The sequence below is a fragment of the Capra hircus genome, chromosome 5 (assembly GCF_001704415.2).
Source record: "Capra hircus breed San Clemente chromosome 5, ASM170441v1, whole genome shotgun sequence".
Taxonomy (NCBI): Eukaryota; Metazoa; Chordata; class Mammalia; order Artiodactyla; family Bovidae; genus Capra; species Capra hircus.
In genome coordinates, this window is record NC_030812.1 from 100,740,210 (window position 1) to 100,762,556 (window position 22,347).

Here is a 22,347-nt window from a genome sequence, read left to right on the forward strand (position 1 = left end):
GCTATTTCTAAGTGCAGGCGGCTGCGAGCCGGCTCTCCCTAAGCATAGGCGGCTGTGAGCCGGCTCTCCCTAAGCGCAGGCGGCTGCGAGCAGGCTCACTAAGCGTGGCAGAGAGGAGCTACCCACGTCTGAGGTCAGGAGCAGCGGCCTAGAGTGCCAGGCTGCGAGGGCACAGGAACAGCCGAGAGGAGCTACCCTGCATCCCAGGTCAGGGGCGGCAGCCCAGAGGAGCTACCTTGTGTCCGATCTCTGTGGCGGTGGCTGGGAGGAGCTACCCCGTGTCCAAGGCCAGTGGCGGCCGGGTGAAGAGACCCCGCATCCGAGATCAGGGGCAGCCAAGAGAAGCTACATTGCACCCGAGGCCAGGGGCAGTGACCTTGAGGAGCCACCCCGAGCCCAAGGCCAGGCCCCGGCAGCTGGGAGGAGCCACCCACACCCGAGGCGAGGGCCAGCGGCCTGGTGGAGCAACCCGAGGAGTGGTGGCTGCGTAGGCACAGGAGGGCCTAGAGGAGCTATCCCAATTGAAGGTCAGGAACGGTGGCGATAAGGAGATAAACCCTCATCCAAGGTAAGGAAGGGCAGCTGTGCTTTGCTGGAGCAGCCGTGAAGAGATACCTCATGCCAAGGTAAAAGAAACCTAAGTAAGATGCTAAGTGTTGCAAGAGGGCATCACAGGGCAGACACACTGAAACCATACTCACAGAAAACTAGTCAATCTAATCACACTAGGACCACAGCCTTGTCTAACTCAATGAAACCAAGCCATGCCTGCGGGGCAATCCAAGATGGGCGGGTCATGGTGGGGAGGTCTGACAGAATGTGGTCCACTGGAGAAGGAAATGGCAAGCTACTTCAGTATTCTTGCCTTGAGAACCCCATGAAGAGTAGGAAAAGGCAAAATGATAGCATACCAAAAGAGGAACTCCCCAGGTCATTAGGTGCCCAATATGCTATTGGAGATCAGTGGAGGTATAACTCCAGAAAGAATGAAGGGATGGAGCCAAAGCAAAAACAATACCCAGTTGTGGATGTGACTGGTGTTAGAAGCAAGGTCCGATGCTGTAAAGAGCATATTGCATAGGAACCTGGAATGTCAGGTCCATGAATCAAGGCAAATTGGAAGTGGTCAAACAAGAGATGGCAAGGGCGAGTGTCAACATTCTAGGAATCAGGGAACTAAAATGGTCTGGAATGGGTGAATTTAACTCAGATGACCATTACATCTACTACTGTGGGTAGGAATCCCTCAGAAGAAATGGAATAGCTATCATGGTCAACAAAAGAGTCTGAAATGCAGTACTTGGATGCAATCTCAAAAACGACAGAATGATCTCTGTTCGTCTCCAAGGCAAACCATTCAATATCACAGTTATCCAAGTCTATGCCAAACTGAAGTTGTATGGTTTTATGAAGACCTACAAGATCTTTCATTTTATTTTTATTTTATTTTATTTTTACTTTATTTTACTTTACAATACTGTATTGGTTTTGCCATACATTGACATGAATCCACCACAGGTGTATACAAGCTCCCAATCCTGAATCCCCCTCCCACCTCCCAGCCCATTATCATCTGTCTGGATCATCCCCATGCATCAGCCCCAAGCATCCTGTATCCTGTATTGAACATAGACTTGTACTTCTTACATGATAGTATACATGTTTCAATGCCATTCTCACAAATCATCCCACCCTCTCCCTCTCCCTCAGAGTCCAAAAGTCCGTTCTATACATCTGTGTCTCTTTTGCTATCTCGCGTACAGGGTCATCATTACCATCTTTCTAAATTCCATATATATGTGTCAGTATACTGTATTGGTGCTTTTCTTTCTGGCTTACTTCACTCTGTATAATCGGCTCCAGTTTCATCCATCTCATTAGAACTGATTCAAATGTATTTTTAACTGCTGAGTAATACTCCATTGTGTATATGTACCACAGCTTTCTTATCCATTCATCTGCTGATGGACATCTAGGTTGTTTCCATGTCCTGGCTATTATAAACAGTGCTGCGATGAACATTGGAGTACATGTGTCTCTTTCAATTCTGGTTTCCTTGGTGTGTATGCCCAGCAGTGGGATTGCGGGGGGTGCTCCACAGAAAGAGAGAGGCAGTGGAACTTCCCTCAGCAAAGCCCAGGGGTCCCGAGGATAGGTGAGCCTGCTGTCTTCCAACACAGCCCCTCATGGAGAGAGAGACAATCAGACACAACAGGGGTTCCATCTGAGCAGTTTCGCTTTATTGCCACAAACTCTTGGTTTATATAGGCAAGCAAGGGGTTTTGCGAGGGACTTTCTGTAGTTGCACCAATCACATTAAAGGTCAAATTGTAATATGCCATAGTTGCACCAATCACATTAAAGGTCAAATTGTAATATGCCATAGTTGCACCAATCACGTTAAAGGTCAAATCTTAATATGCCATAGTTGCACCAATCACGTTAAAGGTCAAGTCGTCATGCGCTTCATTGTAACAGGAGTCTATGGTGATCACGCGCTGTCCACATGCACGGAAATCAGGAGAGCCAATCAAAAACTGTAACAGACCATGCCCCATATCTTCCACCAGGCACCATCTTAGCTCTAAACCGCAGAGCTAGCCCTTCTTTTTCAAGGTTTCCCATTTAGGGCCCCACAATAAGGTAGCTCTATTTGCAATTTTTTTAAGGAATCTCCACACTGTTTTCCATAGTGGCTATACTAGTTTGCATTCCCACCAACAGTGTAAGAGGGTTCCCTTTTCTCCACATCCTCTCCAGCATTTATTGCTTGCAGACTTTTGGATCACAGCCATTCTGACCGAAGCAATCTACAGATTCAAGCAATCCCTATCAAGCTACCAGCGGTATTTTTTCACAGAACTAGAACAAATAATTTCATGATTTGTATGGAAACACAAAAAACCTTGAATAGCCGAAGCAATCTTGAGAAAGAAGAATGGAACTGGAGGAATCAACTTGCCTGACTTCAGGCTCTACTACAAAGCCACAGTCATTAAGACAGTATGGTTCTGGCACAAAGACAGAAATATACATCAATGGAACAAAATAGAAAGCCCAGAGATAAATCCACACACCTATGGACACCTTATCGTCAACAAAGGAGGCAAGAATATACAATGGAGTAAAGACAATCTCTTTAACAAGTGGCGCTGGGAAAACTGGTCAACCATTTGTAAAAGAATGAAACAAGATCACTTTCTAACACCACACACAAAAATAAACTCAAAATGGATTAAAGATCTAAACGTCAGACCAGAAACTATAAAATTCCTAGAGGAGAACATAGGCAAAACACTCTCCGACATAAATCACAGCAGGATCCTCTATGATCCACCTCCCAGAATACTGGAAATAAAAGCAAAAATAAACAAATGGGATATAATTAAAATTAAAAGCTTCTGCACAACAAAGGAAAATATAAGTAAGGTGAAAAGACAGCCTTCTGAATGGGAGAAAACAATAGCAAATCAAGCAACTGACAAACAACTAATCTCAAAAATATAGAAGCAACTTATACAGCTCAATTCCAGAAAAATTAATGACCCAATCAAAAAATGGGCCAAAGAACTAAATAGGCATTTCTCCAAAGAAGACATACAGATGGCTAACAAACACATGAAAAGATGCTCAACATCACTCATTATCAAAGAAATGCAAATCAAGACCACAATGAGGTACCATTTTACAAGATCTTTCAGAACTAACACTCAAAAAAGATGTCCTTTTCATTATAGGGGACTGGAATGCAAAAGTAGGAAGTCAAGAAACACCTGGAGTAACAGGAAAATTTGGCCTTGGAATGCGGAATGAAGCAGGGAAAAGACTAATAGAGTTTTGCCAAGAAAATGCACTGGTCATAGCAAACACCCTCTTCCAACAACACAAGAGAAGACTCTACACACGGACATCACCAGATGATCTACACCGAAATCAGATTGATTATATTCTTTGCAGCCAAAGGTGGAGAAGCTCTATACAGTCAGCAAAAACAAGACCAGGAGCTGACTGTGGCTCAGATCATGAACTCCTTATTACCAAATTCAGACTCAAAATGAAGAAAGTAGGGAAAACCGCTAGACCATTCAGGTATGACCTAAATCAAATCCCTTATGATTATACAGTGGAAGTGAGAAATAGATTTAAGGGCCTAGATCTGATAGATAGAGTGCCTGATGAACTATAGACTGAGGTTCGTGACATTGTACAGGAGACAGGGATCAAGACCATCCCCATGGAAAAGAAATGCAAAAAAGCAAATGGCTGTCTGGGGAGGCCTTACAAATAGCTGTGAAAAGAAGAGAGGTGAAAAGCAAAGGAGAAAAGGAAAGATATAAGCATCTGAATGCAGAGTTCCAAAGAATAGCAAGAAGAGATAAGAAAGCCTTCTTCAGTGATCAATGCAAAGAAATAGAGGAAAAGAACAGAATGGGAAAGACTAGAGATCTCTTCAAGAAAATTAGAGATACCAAGGGAACATTTCATGTAAAGATGGGCTCAATAAAGGACAAAAATAGTCTGGACCTAACAGAAGCAGATATATTAAGAAGAGGTGGCAAGAATACACAGGAGAACTGTACAGGAAAAAAAAAAATCTTCACGACCCAGATAATCATGATGATGTGATCACTCACCTAGAGCCAGACATCTTGGAATGTGAAGTCAAGTGGGCCTTAGAAAGCATCACTACGAATAAAGCTAGTGGAGGTGATGGAATTCCAGTTGAGCTGTTTCAAATCCTGAAAGATGATGCTGTGAAAGTGCTGCACTCAATATGCCAGCAAATTAGGACATCTCAGCAGTGGCCAAAGGACTGGAAAAGGTCAGTTTTCATTCCAATTCCAAAGAAAGGCAATGCCAAAGAATGCTCAAACTACCGCACAACTGCACTCATCTCACATGCTAGTAAAGTAGTGCCCAATATTCTCCAAGCCAGGCTTCAGCAATACGTGAACCTTGAACTCCCTGATGTTCAAGCTGGTTTTAGAAAAGGCAGAAGAACCAGAGATCAAATTGGCAACATCTGCTGGATCATGGAACAAGCAAGAGAGTTCCAGAAAAACATCTACTTCTGCTTTATTGACTATGCCAAAGCCTTTGGCTGTGTGGATCACAGGAAACTGTGGAAAATTCTGAAAGAGATGGGAATACCAGACCACCTGACCTGCGTCTTGAGAAATCTGTATGCAGGTCAGGAAGCAACAGTTAGAACTGGACATGGAACAACAGACTGGTTCCAAATAGGAAAAGGAGTACGTCAAGGCTGTATATTGTCACCCTGCTTATTTAAATTCTATGCAGAGTACATCATGAGAAATGCTGGACTGGAAGAAACACAAGCTGGAATCAAGATGGCTGGGAGAAATATCAATAACCTCAGATATGCAGATGACAGCACCCTTATGGCAGAAAGTGAAGAGGAACTAAAAAAGCCTCTTGAGGAAAGTGAAAGAGGAGAGCGAATATGTTTTCTTTAAGTTCAGCATTCAGAAAACGAAGATCATGGCATTCGGTCCCATCACTTCATGGAAAATAGATGGGAAACTGGAAACAGTGTCAGACTTTATTTTTTGGGGGGTCCAAAATCACTGCAGATGGTGATTGCAGCCATGAAAGTAAAAGACGCCTACTGCTTGGAAGAAAAGTTATATCCAACCTAGATAGCATATTCAAAAGCAGTAACATTACTTTGCCAACTAAGGTCCATCTAGTCAAGGCTATGGTTTTTCCTGTGGTCATAAGTGGATGTGAGATTTGGACTGTGAAGAAGGCTGAGTGCTGAAGAATTGTTGCTTTTGAGCTGTGGTGTTGGAGAAGACTCTTGAGAGTCCCTTGGACAGCAAGGAGATCCAACCTGTCCATTCTGAAGGAGATCAACCCTGGGATTTCTTTGCAAGGAATGATGCTAAAGCTGAAGCTCCAGTACTTTGGCCACCTCATGTGAAGAGTTGACTCATTGGAAAAGACTCTGATGCTGGGAAGGATTGGAGGTAGTAGTAGGAGGGAACGACCGAGAATGAGATGGCTGTATGGCATCACAGACTTGATGCACCTGAGTCTGAGTGAACTCTGGGAGATGGTGATGGACAGGGAGGGCTGGCGTGCTGCGATTCATGGGGACGCAAAGAGTCGGACATGACTGAGCGACTGAACTGAACTGATGGCAGTTCTATTTCCAGTTTTTTTTTTTGCCTTTACTCTTTTCACTGAATCAAGGACTTGTCTACTTTTCATTGTTTTATTGTGATACTTGTCCAGCTCTAGCCAGGAGAGAAGCAGAGCAGTCTTACAATCACAAAAAAAGGACTAATTATAATATTGCGAAGAAGAAACTAAGTTCTGTTTTAGAAAAGTGGAAAGAAAGAGAGTCAGAGAGATTTGAGGAAATTTTCAGAAAGAAATGAACATTTGATTCAAGCTTTCTACAGTTCCTAGGCTTTTTCTAGGCAAAGAATAAAAGGATTATATGAAAGGAGCCTGTCGCATGTATGGCGCGACCATGAAATCCTAAAACATCAGAATGTGTTCAAAGAGTGGTCAGGAGCCTTCATCTGAAGCATGGGCTGCACAGGGGAAGTATAGATGGCCGATGCTGAATGACGTAATAGGTTGATATGACTTGGCTTTGCAGTGAGTTTATTGTCAGTAAAAAGTGAAAGTCACTCTATTGTGTCCAACTCTTTACGACCCCATGGACTATAGAGTCCATGGAATTCTCCAGGCAAGAATACTGGTATGGGTAACCTTTGCCTTCTCCAGGGGATCTTCCCAACTGAGGGATCGAATCCAGGTCTCACATTGCAGGCGGATTCTTTACCAGCTGAGCTACACAAACATTGACTCAAATACTTCAACCAAAAAATGTTCTCTTAGATCTGATATTTTTTAATCTGTCTAGAATATGGTTAGACTTGTCTTCCTCCTGGCATTGCATCTTTATAGTTTGAGTTTCAGAGATGACCTTAGCCTTATCATATCCAAGAATGAATTCATGTGATTATCTAATAGTGCAGGAGGAGGAAATGGCAACCCACTCCAGTACTATTGCCTGGAAAATCCCATGGACAGAAGAGCCTGGTAGGCTACAGTCCATGGGGTCGCAGAGTTGGACACGACTGAGCGACTTCACTTTATCACTTTTCTTTATCTAATAGTGCAATAGCAAATGACAGTTCAAGAACCTAACTTCTTGGGCTTAGTTTCATTGTAAAAGGTTCTTACGGATGTGTGCTTTAGGGGTGGTTAATTTCAGATCACACAAATATACGAGAAAAAATGTGTTATATTTGTTTTTTTTTGTTTTATTTTTTATTTTCATTTTTTTTAATTTAAAAATCTTTAATTCTTACATGCGTTCCCAAACATGAACCCCCCTCCCACTTCCCTCCCCATAACATCTCTCTGGGTCATCCCCATGCACCAGCTCCAAGCATGCTGTATCCTGCATCAGACATAGACTGGCGATTCAATTCTTACATGATAGTATACATGTTAGAATGTCATTCTCCCAAATCATCCCACCCTCTCCCTCTCCCTCTGAGTCCAAAAGTCCATTATACACATCTGTGTCTCTTTCCCTGTCTTGCATACAGGGTCGTCATTGCCATCTTCCTAAATTCCATATATATATGTGTTAGTATACTGTATTGGTGTTTTTCTTTCTGGCTTACTTCACTCTGTATAATCGGCTCCAGTTTCATCCATCTCATCAGAACTGATTCAAATGAATTCTTTTTAACGGCTGAGTAATACTCTATTGTGTATATGTACCACAGCTTTCTTATCCATTCATCTGCTGATGGACATCTAGGTTGTTTCCATGTCCTAGCTATTATAAACAGTGCTGCGATGAACATTGGGGTACATGTGTCTCTTTCAATTCTGGTTTCCTCGGTGTGTATGCCCAGCAGTGGGATTGCTGGGTCATAAGGTAGTTTTATTTGCAATTTTTTAAGGAATCTCCACACTGTTCTCCATAGGGGCTGTACTAGTTTGCATTCCCACCAACAGTGTAGGAGGGTTCCCTTTTCTCCACACCCTCTCCAGCATTTATTGCTTGCAGATTTTTGGATCGCAGCCATTCTGACTGGTGTGAAGTGGTACCTCATTGTGGTTTTATTTGCATTTCTCTAATAATGAGTGATGTTGAGCATCTTTTCATGTGTTTGTTAGCCATCCCTATGTCTTCTTTGGAGAAATGTCTATTTAGTTCTTTGGCCCATTTTTTGATTGGGTCGTTTATTTTTCTGGAATTGAGCTGCATTAGTTGCTTGTATATTTTTGAGATTAGTTGTTTGTCAGTTGCCTCATTTGCTATTATTTTCTCCCATTCAGAAGGCTGTCTTTTCACTTTGCTTATATTTTCCTTTGTTGTGCAGAAGCTTTTAATTTTAAGTTGATCCCATTTGTTTATTTTTGCTTTTATTTCCAGAATTCTGGGAGGTGGATCATAGAGGATCCTGCTGTGATTTATGTCTGAGAGTGTTTTGCCTATGTTCTCCTCTAGGAGTTTTATAGTTTCTGGTTTTACATTTAGATCTTTAATCCATTTTGAGTTTATTTTTGTGTGGGGTGTTAGAAATCAATATAGTGAAAATGAGTATACTACCCAAAGCAATTTACAAATTCAATGCAATCCCTATCAAGCTACCAGCAACATTTTTCACAGAACTAGAACAAATAATTTCAAGATTTGTATGGAAATACAAAAACCTCGAATAGCCAAAGCAATCTTGAGAAAGAAGAATGGAACTGGAGGAATCAACTTGCCTGACTTCAGGCTCTACTACAAAGCCACAGTCATCAAGACAGTATGGTACTGGCACAAAGACAGACATATAGATCAATGGAACAAAATAGAAAGCCCAGAGATAAATCCACACACATATGGACACCTTATCTTTGACAAAGGAGGCAAGAATATACAATGGAGTAAAGACAATCTCTTTAACAAGTGGTGCTGGGAAAACTGGTCAACCACTTGTAAAAGAATGAAACTAGATCACTTTCTAACACCCCACACAAAAATGTGTTATATTTGGAATGAATTCTGAACTAACTGAATGAACTTAGCTTTATCCTGATCTGCTTTAGAAGGTTTCTTTGAACATCATTCCAAGGAGGTAGGAACATACATTGTCAATTGTGGGAACATTTTTTCTAAAATCTGTTCTTTATAGGTCTTTTCCCTCGAAGGAAGAAACAATTCAAAAATCTCACTTTTATCATTTATTATTTTGTAAAGATAATCTTGTCTAGAATGTTTTTCTAAAAATGTATTGATGTTTCCCAAGTAACTGGCACAAAATGAATTATCCTTTGAATATTTGATGTGTTCAAAGATTTACATTAATAAGTATTATAAATCAACAGGCATGGAAAACAGAAACTAAAATTTTATTTTGATCATTATAGTATTATTTGAATTTATATGATTCAGGCTGGCACTGACATAAAAGGGAACGAAATTGGGTCATTTGTAGAGATGTGGATGGATCTAGAGTCTGTCATACAGAGTGAAGTAAGGAAGAAAGAGAAAAATAAAATTAGTATTAATGCATATACGTGGAATCTAGAAAAATCGTATCAGTTCAGCTCAGTTCAGTTCAGTTCAGTCGCTCAGGCCCTCAGTCGTGTCCGACTCTTTGTGATCCCATGAATCACAGCACGCCAGGCCTCTCTGTCCATCACCAACTCCCGGAGTTCACTCAGACTCACGCCCATCGAGTCTGTGATGCCACCCAGCCATCTTATCCTCTGTCGTCCCCTTCTCCTGCTGCCCCCAATCCCTCCCAGCATCAGAGTCTTTTCCAGTGAGTCAACTCTTCGCATGAGGTGGCCAAAGTACTGGAGTTTCAGCTTTAGCATCATTCCTTCCAAAGAAATCCCAGGGCTGATCTCCTTCAGAATGGACTGGTTGGATCTCTTTGCTTTTCAAGGGACTCTCAAGAGTCTTCTCCAACACCACAGCTCAAAAGCATCAATTCTTCAGCACTCAGCCTTCTTCACAGTCCAACTCTCACATCCATACATGACCACAGGAAAAACCATAGCCTTGACTAGACGGACCTTAGTTGGCAAAGTAATGTCTCTGCTTTTGAATATACTATCTAGGTTGGTCATAACTTTTCTTCCAAGCAGTAAGCATCTTTTAATTTCATGGCTGCAATCATCATCTGCAGGTGATCCTATCTGCAAAATAGAAATAGAGACACAGACATAGAGAACAAACGTATGGATAGCAAAGGAGAAACGGGGTGGTGGGAGGAACTGGGGGATTTGATTGACACATATAGACTATTGATACTATGTACATATATAAAATAGATAACTAATGAGAACATACTGTATAGCATGGGTCCCAAATTTCCCATATCTAATGCCTGATGATCTGAGATGGAGCTGATATAATGATAATAGAAATAAACAAACAAATGTACAATGAATATAGGGCCCTCGAATCATCCTGAAACCACAGGCCACTCCCTGATTGGTGGAAAAATTGTCCTCCCGAAATTGGTATCTAGTGCCCCAAAGGAATTGATACCTGGTGCACAGTGCATATAGCACATGGAACTCTAATTAATGCACTGTGGGAAGGAAGTTCTAAAGGGAGGAGACAAATGTATACGTAAGACTGGTTCAATTTGCTGTACAGTAGAAACTAATACAACATTATAAGGCAATTATACTCCAATAAAATTATGTTTTAAAGAACCAAGGATACAATTAAAATGGGAAGAACTTTACAGTGATGGGGAAGAGTTAAGTTCCCTTCCTCAAATTCCTTTAGTAATGGAGCTCTGATATAAAAGTCAAGAGAATGGAGTTTAATCAATGCTTTGCCACAAAGCATAAAAACAGAAAATAGAGGCTGTGGAAGAAGCAGAACACTTTAGAAATATTGACTAAAACTTTTCGGAGTTGAGATAAGGCACAGAGGGGGATTGATGAGAGCTGCAGGATTAGAAACCATTCCCCTTAGCTGGTCTGGACTTTTATCCATAGCGCATCACTGTCTCTTAAAATGAGACTTTTCATTAGAGTATAGCTATTTTACAGTGTTGTGTTAGCTTCTGCTGTACAATGAAATGAATCAGCTATAAGTACACATATATCCCCTCCTTCCTGCCTCCCATCTGCCCCCCTACCCATCCGACTCCTCTAGGTCATCACAGAGCACCGAGATCAGTTCCCTGTGCTATATAGCAGCTTCCCACTAGCTATCCACTTTACATATGGTCATGTATTTATGTCAAAGCTAACAAATCCGTCAGAATGACCATCATGAAAAAAATCTACAAACAAGAAATGCTGGAGAGGGTGTGGAGGAAAGGGAACCCTCCTACACTATTGGTGGGAATGTAAATTGATACAGCCACTATGGAGAATGGTATGGCAGTTCTATAAAAAAAATTAAAAATAGAACTATCATATGATACAGTGATCTGACTCCTGGGCACATGCCCTGAGACATCTTTTCTTTAGGTATATGTTTTCTCAGTTATTCAGTGAGGGGCTTAGACATGAACTTTTGTAAAATTCACAAAAATTAGAATTCTCAGTGTGTGTTCACAAAATGTACATGGAGCCACTATGATAATATATACAGTTAAAATGACAGAAATCTGAAGTGGAAATGAAAGAGATGGAGGGGGATGGCTAGTCAACTGGAAGAACATACTACTTTATTTCTGACATGTATTAGTTCTTTTTGGCAGATCCGTCTATTTTCTGCAGCACAGGTTTCAGAAATAAATTGTGTCTTCGATATACAAACGCAGCTATCTTCTTTAGAATCACCAGAAACTGTAATCTGTGGAGCAAAAGAAAAGACTCTCTTTAGAGTTCATGATTTTCTCACATAATTCTCCTCATCCAGCCAGTATTTTCTGTAACTTTCAGGAAACAACGAGATGCTCAGTTATTAAGCTTTGGCTAAGTAAACAGTCTATGGCAGAAAGTGAAGAGGAACTAAAAAGCCTCTGAAAGAGGGTGAAAGAGGAGAGTGAAAAAGCTGGCTTGAAACTCAACATTCAAAAGCTAAGATTTTAGTATCTGGTCCTATCACTTCATGGCAAATAGAACAGGAAAAAATCCAAGCAGTGACAGACTTTGTTTGCTTGGGCTTCAAAATCTCTGCAGACAATGCCTAAAGCCCTGAAATTAAAAGACACTTGCTACTGGGAATGGCTACCCACTCCAGTATTCTTTTTTTTAAAAAATTTTTATTTTTACTTTATTTTACTTTACAATACTGTATTGGTTTTGCCATACATTGACATGAATCCACCACGGGTGTACATGCATTCCCAAACATGAACCCCCCTCCCACCTCCCTCCCCATAACATCTCTCTGGGTCATCACCGTGCACCAGCCCCAAGCATGCTGTATCCTGCATTGGACATAGACTGGAGATTCAATTCTTACATGATAGTATACATGTTTCAATGCCATTCTCCCAAATCATCCCACCCTCTCCCTCTCCCTCTCTGAGTCCAAAAGTCTGTTATACACATCTGTGTCTTTTTTGCTGTCTTGCATACAGGGTCGTCATTGCCATCTTTCTAAATTCCATATATATGTGTTAGTATTCTGTATTGGTGTTTTTCTTTCTGGCTTACTTCACTCTGTATAATCGGCTCCAGTTTCATCCATCTCATCAGAACTGATTCAAATGTATTCTTTTTAACAGCTGAGTAACACTCCATTGTGTATATGTACCACAGCTTTCTTATCCATTCGTCTGATGATGGACATCTAGGTTGTTTCCATGTCTTGGCTATTATAAACAGTGCTGCGATGAACATTGGGGTACATGTGTCTCTTTCAATCCTGGTTTCCTCGGCGTGTATGCCCAGCAGTGGGATTGCTGGGTCATAAGGCAGTTCTATTTGCAATTTTTTAAGGAATCTCCATACTGTTCTCCATAGTGGCTGTACTAGTTTGCATTCCCATCACTCCAGTATTCTTGTCCAGAGAAATTCCATTTCTGTGGACAGAGGAACCTGGCAGGGTACAGTCCATAGGGTGGGAAAGAGTCAGACAGGACTGAGGGACTAACAGTTCCACTTTTTTTCACTTGCTCCTTGGAAGGAAAGCTATGACAAACCTAGACAGCATATTCAAAAGCAAAGACATCACTTTGCCAGCAAATGTCAGTATAGTCAAAGCTACAGCTTTTCCATTACTCATGTACTGATGTGAAATTTATACCATAAAGAGAGTAAGTGCCAAAGAATTGATGCTTTCAAATCGTGGTGCTGGAGAAGATTCTTGAGAGTCCCTTGGACTGCCTGCAAATCAGGCCAGTCAATCCTAAAAGATATCAACCCTGAATATTCCTTGGAAGGACTGATGCTGAAGCTTTGGGAGGACTGATGCTCCAATATTTTGACCACCTGATGGGAAAAGCCAACTCATTGGAAAAGACCCTGATGCTGGTAAAGACTGAGGACAAAGGAGAAGGGGGAGGCAGAGGATGAGATGGTTAGATAGCATCACTGACTCAAATGGACATGAATTTGAGCAAACTGGGAGACACTGGAGGACAGAGGAACCTGGAGAGCTGCAGTCTATGGGGGTCACAAAGGGTGGGACACGACTTAGCAACTGAACAGTGATAACTACACAGTCAGTCATAAATATAAACTTTTAATAGAAAGCTCATATAAACATCTGGAACTTGCAAGTTCATCTTCACTGGAAGCGAAGCATTCTAAACAGAAATGTCATCATGATATATACAAAATGAAGCTTTAGAAATTGGAAACTGAATCTCCTATTAACATATCACATGAAAAACGTATTGCTTTCACAGAACTTTCATTTTCTTTTTTTTTTTAATTTTTATTTTTTTCTTAAATATTTAGGATATAACGACCTAGTATTTGGGGAGGCATTGAGATGATACCTATACAAGTGTGATCAGACTTAAACAGAATATGTGCTCAGGAAATGCAGTTAATTACGTTTAGACACACAGGGTCTGCAGAATTTGAATGTGGCCCGAAAAGGAGGCTCAGTTCATGTTGTATGTAGTGGAAGGTTCCTTTTTTCCCGTTCCAAACAGTTCACGAGTGTCTGCTGTGATCAATGTTCTCTTGGTTCCAAAGATGCAGGAGTGTTGTGGCTCATTGCAGATGTGGTGTGAGTAGCCGTCAAAGAATGGGATGGCAACACAGAACTGGCACGCCAGGATGGGGTATGCACAAGACATTCACCTGTTTGTCCTAAATTGAAAGCAAAGTGGCACGGTGGGCAGGGCTCCATCACAGATTTTCTTTGTTCCTTTGTTCCATTTCTTCATAAAACCCCTTGGCCCTGAGAAGTTCACCTTAATTCCCTCCTAGTGCCTGACAGTCTAGTCACATCAGCATTTCTTTTAAGAGAGTAATAGAAAAAGTCTCTTTTGCTATTTTATGTCTTTCACCTTTCTGGCCCCTTCAACTTTCAAGATAACCTTTTTAATGCTCAATTGACCAAGCCCGTTTCCAAAAGGCCCTTGCTGACTTCCGAGGCTTGCTTTGACCAGATCTCTGCCTAGTTCTTTAGTGTTAACTTCTTTAATCCCCAAAGCAGTCCTGTGAAAAAAAATTATTATCATTCTATCTTTTACTTTACTTGAAAACCAGGGTTCAGTTCAATTCAGTTCAGTCGCTCAGTCATGTCCGACTCTTTGTGACCCCATGGACTGCAGTACAGCAGGCCTCCCTGTTCATCACCAACTCACGGAGTTTACTCAAACTCATGTTCGCTGAGTTGGTGATGCCATCCAACCATCTCATCCTCTGTCGTCCCCTTCTCCTCCTTCCTTCTATCTTTCCCAGCATCAGGGTCTTTTCAAATGAGTCAGTACTTCACATCAGGTGGACAAAATTTTGGAGTTTCAGGTTTAGCATCAGTCCTTCCAATGAATATTCAGGACTGATTTCCTTTGGGGTAGATTAGTTGGATCTCCTTGCAGTCCAAGGGATTCTCAAGAGTCTTCTCCAACACCACAGTTCAAAAGCATCAATTCTTCTGCACTCAGCTTTCTTTATGGTCCAACTCTCACATCCATACATGACTACTGGAAAGATATAGCTTTGACTAGATGGACATTTGTTGGTAAAGTAATGTCTCTACTTTATAATATGCTGTCTAGTTTAGAGCACTACATAAAAGCAGTGTCTAACTGCTGCTGTTTTACTATCATATGATACCTTCCAGATTTACCTGATCGCAGTCTTACTGAAACCATTACTTTACTCTTCAGAATAGAAGAGAATGTTCAGTCACATTTAATCTATCAACTAGGCCTGTATTTCTTGTCATACACCTCAGAGTTTTCCAATTTTATAATAAACCTTTATAAAATAAACATAATGCCCCAGTAAGAAACATACACACATGTAACCAAAATTAATCTTTTGTAATGACAAAGAAATAAAAGTAAGCTAATATCAGAGTTGCATTTATATGTCAATGAAGTATAGATAATAATCCCTATAAAACAAATAAAAATTCAGAATAGATTTTATTTAACAAAATACATTTGCCTTTTAATACGTTTATTCTAGTCCAGAACACTTTATTTAAAAATATTCATGTACGGCAAAACCAATACAGTATTGTAAATTAAAATAAAAAATTATACTAATTTTAAAGTACTGCACTTAAAAAAATACTGTATTTTAGAATGAGTCAAACAAATGAAAACTTGGTCATTAAACCAACATATCTCAATGTTTGGTAACTTTCCACACAATAAAGTATTACTATATTTTGGATAAACTTGAATATGCTCCTGGGTCTTAAACTTCAATGTCTTGGTGTTTTGAATGAGAAAAAGAATTGATTTTAACTGTAATTTATACAAATGTCAATAAATCTTTTGCAGGCTCAAAAAACCATACCACAATGTCATCTGCTCTGGAAAACTCAACAAAAGTTCTTTTCAGAAACTAGGTTGGATGCCTGAACACTTTCACTTTCTAGGGAAAAATAGTGTCCTGCCCTTTGATGTACAAAAATGATGAAGTCCGTTAAAGATTTGTAATTTAATTTGTAACATCAATCCTAAAACATTCACAGTTATCCTGGCCATCTTGCAAAAAGAGACTATAGTGAGACAACCAGAAAGAAATGGCAAGGGCTTCCCTGACGACTCAGCGAAGAAGCCACCTGACAAAGCAGGAGACACAGGTTCGATCCCTAATCTGGGAAGATCCTACATGCTGTGGAGCAACTAATCCTGTGCAAGACAACTATCATGTCTGCGCTCTAGAGCCTGTACCCTGCAACTACTGAAGCCCGAGTGCCCTAGAAGCTGTGCTCTGCAACAAGAGCAACTATCACAGTGAGAAGCCCGCATACCACAGCTAGAGAGTGGCCCCCACTCTGAGCAACTAAAGAAAACTCTGAGCAGCAATGAAGACCCAGCACAGACAAAAATAAATCAATACAATGGAAGAAAAAGAAATGGCAAATAGCTCTGTTGTGGCTCATGCAGGTTTATTACACCTCCTCAAAGAACTCTTTTTCTACACTACTGGTTACAATAGGCTCCAATATTTATCACAGTTTGGCTAGTTCCCAAATATCTGGATTCCACATACTCTGATACGTGCTATATTTTTCTTCTCATATTTATCGTTCCAGCATGGCCCACTAAGGTATGTGGTCCCACAGGTTGAAAAACTATTTAACAATTCTTTGTGTCAGTATCTTCTAGCTAGAAAAATCTTTATTTTAAAATTTTATTCTCTGAAAAACTTTTTTTTTGTGTCCCTCCCAAAGGAATTAATCTATTCCTTATCTCCTGAAACTCCATTTCAGATAAAATATATGTTGTAACAAAGAGTTGGTGTTTTCATATATAGAACTTTTTTTTTAATTTTTATTTTTACTTTATTTTACTTTACAATACTGTATTGGTTTTGCCATACATTGACATGAATCCACCACGGGTGTACATGCGTTCCCAAACATGAACCCCCCTCCCACCTCCCTCCCCATAACATCTCTCTGGGTCATCACCGTGCACCAGCCCTAAGCATGCTGTATCCTGCGTCGGACATATATAGAACTTTTTAACCAACTTCAGAAACATTCTTTTTCTCAGGCTATTAACTATAAATCTCAGTCTTCAATAACAATGTTACTATCTTGCCAATTGATGTAAATGCTGTAAATTGAATATTAAAGTTAGCTTATCTAGTACTCACATATTAGAGTTTAAAAAGGAACCATTTATCCACTTCCATTTCTTCTCTGGTAATGTAAAATTTAATCCAACCCAAAACAGCATTCCTTTCTCATTTATCAGGTTTTATATGAGTCTCTGTAAATGAAAGAGAAGAAATGACTGAATATTGAATCTGTTTATCTGTTGCTGGTTTGCATTCTTATGCTCATCCTCTGAAACCCAGTCCAAGTATTACCTCTTCTATGAGGCCTTTCCTGACTCCCTGTTGGCGTTAATTAATCCTTATTTATGATATTTCTATTTGTTCATTTATATATTAATATACACAAATGTTTATGTTTATATTGTTGTACTCATTAAATTATATTTATTTTGTTTACATGTCTATTTAGTCTCTCAGATTGTGAGCTTCTTGAAGTCAAGGTTGATATTTTCATCTGCATAGAACCCTTAAGGCTAAAGCACAAAGATCTTGATGTGGCTAGAAGTCAGTGCTAAGTTGTATTAAAGTATTTTAGTTAATTATTTACCAGTTCTTCCTTATCTGGAATAAGCAGCAGACTGGATTCTCTTGCAGAACAGTCAGCTAGACTGTCATTCCAAGTTTTGAAAGCTTCATGAAAATACAAGCATTTATCTCGGATTTGTTGCCAAGACATTGGGCACGTTAACGGAACTGGTCTCTAAAGTAAGAAAGAAGGGGAGCAATAAAGTAAGAAAGAGGAAGAAGAAATAAATGTTATGTTTCTAACCTGTCCCCACCCCACTAACACTAACCACGCATGCACTAGTCGTCATAAATTCAGGAAAGACTTTGCTCATCGCTGTGAGGACAATTATGTATTTAGAATTTAATATAACTGTGAAGCTTTTGAGACCATTGTTCATTCTGTTACTAAGATTTGAAAAATAGTGACCCGTTAAAACACTAACAGAGAGAATAACTTATTCAAGTCCACACAAGCAGATGGTGATAGAGACAAAACTCTTTCTAGGATTCCTTAAATTCCTCACCAGTGCTCTTTCTACTCCATGGACAACAATATCAAAATCTTCTAAAAAATACACTTGAAACAATATAACTTGAAAGCAAATAATAATTCATAAATTAATGGCAAATACCATGAAGAAAAATTATAAATTTGTAATGCTAAATTATATATTTAAATATTCAGTTCAACTCAGTTACTCAGTCTTGTCCGACTCTGTAAACCCATGGATTGCAGCATGGAGCTTCCTTGTCCAACACCAACTCCCAGAGCTAGCTCAAACTCATGTCCATCGAGTCAGTGATGTCATCCAAGCATCTCAACCTCTGTCATCCCCTTCTACCTCCTGCCTTCAATCTTTCCCAACATCAGGGTCTTTTCCAATGAGTCAGCTCTTTGCATTACGTGGCCAAAGTATTGGAGCTTCAGCTTCAGCATCAGTCTTTGCAGTGAATAGTCAGGACTGAGTTCCTTTAGGATTGATTGGTTTGATCTCCTTGCAGTCCAAGAGATTCTCAGGAGTCTTCTCCAACACCACAGTTCAAAAACATCAATTCTTCAGCACTCAGTTATCTTTATGGTCCGAGTTTCACATCCATACAAGACTACTGGAAAAACCATAGCTTTGACTAGAAGGACCTCTGTTGGCAAAGTAATGTCTCGGATTTTTAATATGCTGTCTAGGTTGGTCACAGCCTTTCTTCCAAGGAGCACATGTCTTTTAATTTCATGGCTATAACACCATCTGCAGTGATTTGGGAGCCCTAGGAAATAAAGTCTGTCACTGTTCCCATTGTTTCCCCATTCATTTGCCATGAAGTGATGGGACCAGATGCCATGATCTTCATTTTTTGAATGTTGAGTTTTAAGCCCACTTTTTCACTCTCCTCTTTCACTTTCATCAAGAGGCTCTTTAGTTCTTCTTCACTTTTTGCCATAAGGGTGGTGTCATCTGCATATCTAAGATTATTGATATCTCTCCTGGTAATCTTGATTCCAGCTTGCGCTTCATCTAGCCGGGCATTTCACATGATGTACTCTGCACATAAGTTAAATAAGCAGAGTGACAACACACAGCCTTGATGTACTCCTTTCCCAAATTGGAATCAGTCCATTGTTTTTTGCATTTCTTCTTCTTGGGGATGGATTATTAACAGGATCTATTGAATAACATTTCCTAGAAGGATTTCCCAAGTTTCTTAACATTTCTGTTCTGTACAAGGTAAATAATAAATGATCACTTTCCGCTGCAGTCACTCATCACTAGTGTATTAAAACACAATACTTATAAACTATAAGAACATGATCAATGTCTTCATGATTAATACAATAAATTTAAATAATTTATTTCACATTTGTGTTTCATTAATTAACTTCAGGCAAAAATTAACTGCTTGACATGTTCATTGAAATCACCAAATAGCCCATGTAAATGAATATTTGAATATAGCTTGGTTTTTGACTATTAGTCAATTCTTGACTCTCCTGGCAGGAGTATTCATTAAGACAGTATTATCTGGTTAAGATCATAGGCTCTGAATATAGACCACCAAAGTCTCAGTGTCACCTTGTAGGACTTGTATGACTCTGATGAGTGGCTTAAGCTTTCCATGTCTCAGTTTTGTCAAAGGTAAAATCAGAGTGATAATACTATCATAATGTATTGGTTGTTACTAGTCTTAACTAAGAAAAGGCAATAATATCTATTAAATTTTAGCCATTATTCTTAGGAAATTCAAGGCAAAAAACAGACCTGTTGTTTCCTTCCTGTTTTCTTGGAAATCCACACTCTTTTTTTCCTTTGGTGAGTTTAGTATTAAGGATATCACTGGTAAATAAAGAGAAACTATTAAAAAGATTAATGCTAAAAGCTGCAGTGAAATGGATACACTATATTTATCACTTCCGGAAATGATTGCAACAAGCTTGAAATGAACAGAAGATAAAAGTAATAGCAATGTAGTAACGGAGAGTGCATTTAGAAGACAATGTAAACAAACACATAACAAGTAAACCCACAGAAACATTGAGTTACTTGCTTCTACTGTAAATAAGACTTTACTGATTGACTGAAACTTTCTTTGCTTGCTTATCAGCCTACAATGCAGGGGGCCCTGGTTGGATTCCTGGGTCGCGAAGATCCGCTGGAGAAGGGGTAGGCTACCTACTCCAGTATTCTTGGGCTTCCCTGTGGCTCAGCTGGCAAAGAATCCAAAAGCCCCTGGAGAAGGAAAAGGCTACCCATTCCAGTATTCTGACGTGGAGAATTCCATGGACTATATCGTCCTTGGGGTTGCAAAGAGTCAGACACCGCTGAGCGACTTTCACTTTCACATGTTTTTACTTGTTTTCAGTAACCCGGTGTTACTTAAACTTTTGTATTGCTTCCACTCCTGTCTGCATGCTCCACCTTCACAATGAGTATAATTGTGCCTATCCTATGTGAGACATTGCCCAGGACAATCTGAAAGTTCGTAGGCACTTAAGAAAGTATAGAGAGTTCCTAGTCCATCCAGTGTTAAGCCTGCCTTCCAGTGCATGGGCAGTAGGTGTGATCCCTGGTTGGAAAGCTGAGATCCCACAAACGTCTTGGCCAAAAACAAAGAACAAAAACAAACAAAAACCCAGAACATAGGAACAACTGAAGCAATATTGTAACAAGTTCAATAAAGACTTAAAAACTAAGCTTTACAAAATCTAAATACAAATCAAGTATTTCTGATGAATCTGTTCAGTTCAGTTCAGTCGCTCAGTCGTGTCCGACTCTTTGCAACCCCATGAATCACAGCACTCCAGGCCTCCCTGTCCATCACCAACTCCCGGAGGTCACTCAAACTCAAGTCCTTCAGGTCAGTGATGCCATCCAGCCATCTCATCCTCTGTTGTCTCCTTCTCCCCCTGCCCCCAATCCCTCCCAGCATCAGAGTGTTTTCCAAAGATCAACTCTTTCCATGAGGTGGCCAAATAATTGGAGTTTCAGCTTCAGCATCAGTCCTTTCAAAGAACATCCAGGACTGATCCCCTTTAGGATGGACTGGTTGGACCTCCTTGCAGCCCAAGGGACTCTCAAGAGTCTTCTCCAACACCACAGTTCAAAAGCATCAATTCTTTGGTGCTCAGCTTTCTTCACAGTCCGACTCTCATGTCCATACATGACTACTGGAAAAACCATAGCTTTGACTAGATGGACCTTTGTTGGCAAAGTAATATCCCTGCTTCTTAATATGCTATCTAGGTTGGTCATAAGTTTCCTTCCAAGGAGTAAGCGTCTTTAATTTCATGGCTGCAATCACCATCTGCAGTGATTTTGGAGCCCCCAATAACAAAGCCTGACACTGTTTCCACCGTTTCCCCATCTATTTCCAATGAAGTGATGGGACCAGATGCCATGATCTTAGTTTTCTGAATGTTGAGATTTAAGCCAACTTTTTCACTCTCCTCTTTCACTTTCATCAAGAGGCTTTTTAGTTCCTCTTCATTTTCTGCCATAAGGGTGGTGTCGTCTGCATATCTGAGGTTATTGATATTAGTGGCTAATTTGAAATGTACTGTAGATAGAAAACTTACACAGTAGATTTCAAAGATCTAAAACAATCTGTAAAAAGAATGTAAAATAGCTCAATAATTTTTGTATTACTTTGTGTTGAAATATTTTGGTGTAGTACATAAAATATATTTTAAAATAAAAAATCTGTGAATAATTGGAAATTTTCTTCGTTATTGTCACCCTTTTATCGTAATTACAATTTTAAAAAAATTCCTGGAGCACATGTGAAATCTCTTGCGATGACTTCGAACAATTATAAAGAGTAATACCCGAGGCAAAGCTTGCAGAATGAATATGGGCTGAGCACTAATAGAGCACTGTTTTGTGACTCTTTTTATTTCATTGCTCTTCCAGTAAGTTTGGGGTAGTCATATTGATGGTACAAGTAGAATAAGTAGAAAAATAAAAATAAATGATCTTGTACCACTTATCTGAAAATTTTAACCCAATCAGAGTCAAGGCAAGAAGAATAATCCCAGCACATCCAAGTTACCAAGCAAATTTATGCTGACATGGACCCCGACAAACATCTGAGAGGTTAAGAAAATATACCAGATTAACTCCATTGAGTTCATTTGGCACAAAATGCACAGGTTGTTAGGATCACATAAGAAAGAGCTAG

General features: G+C 39.9%; 1 pseudogene; it reads right to left on the reverse strand.

Annotated features, from left to right (window-relative positions):
- Positions 11,628–22,347, reverse strand: part of LOC108636117 — a 79,048-nt pseudogene continuing 68,328 nt past the window's right edge.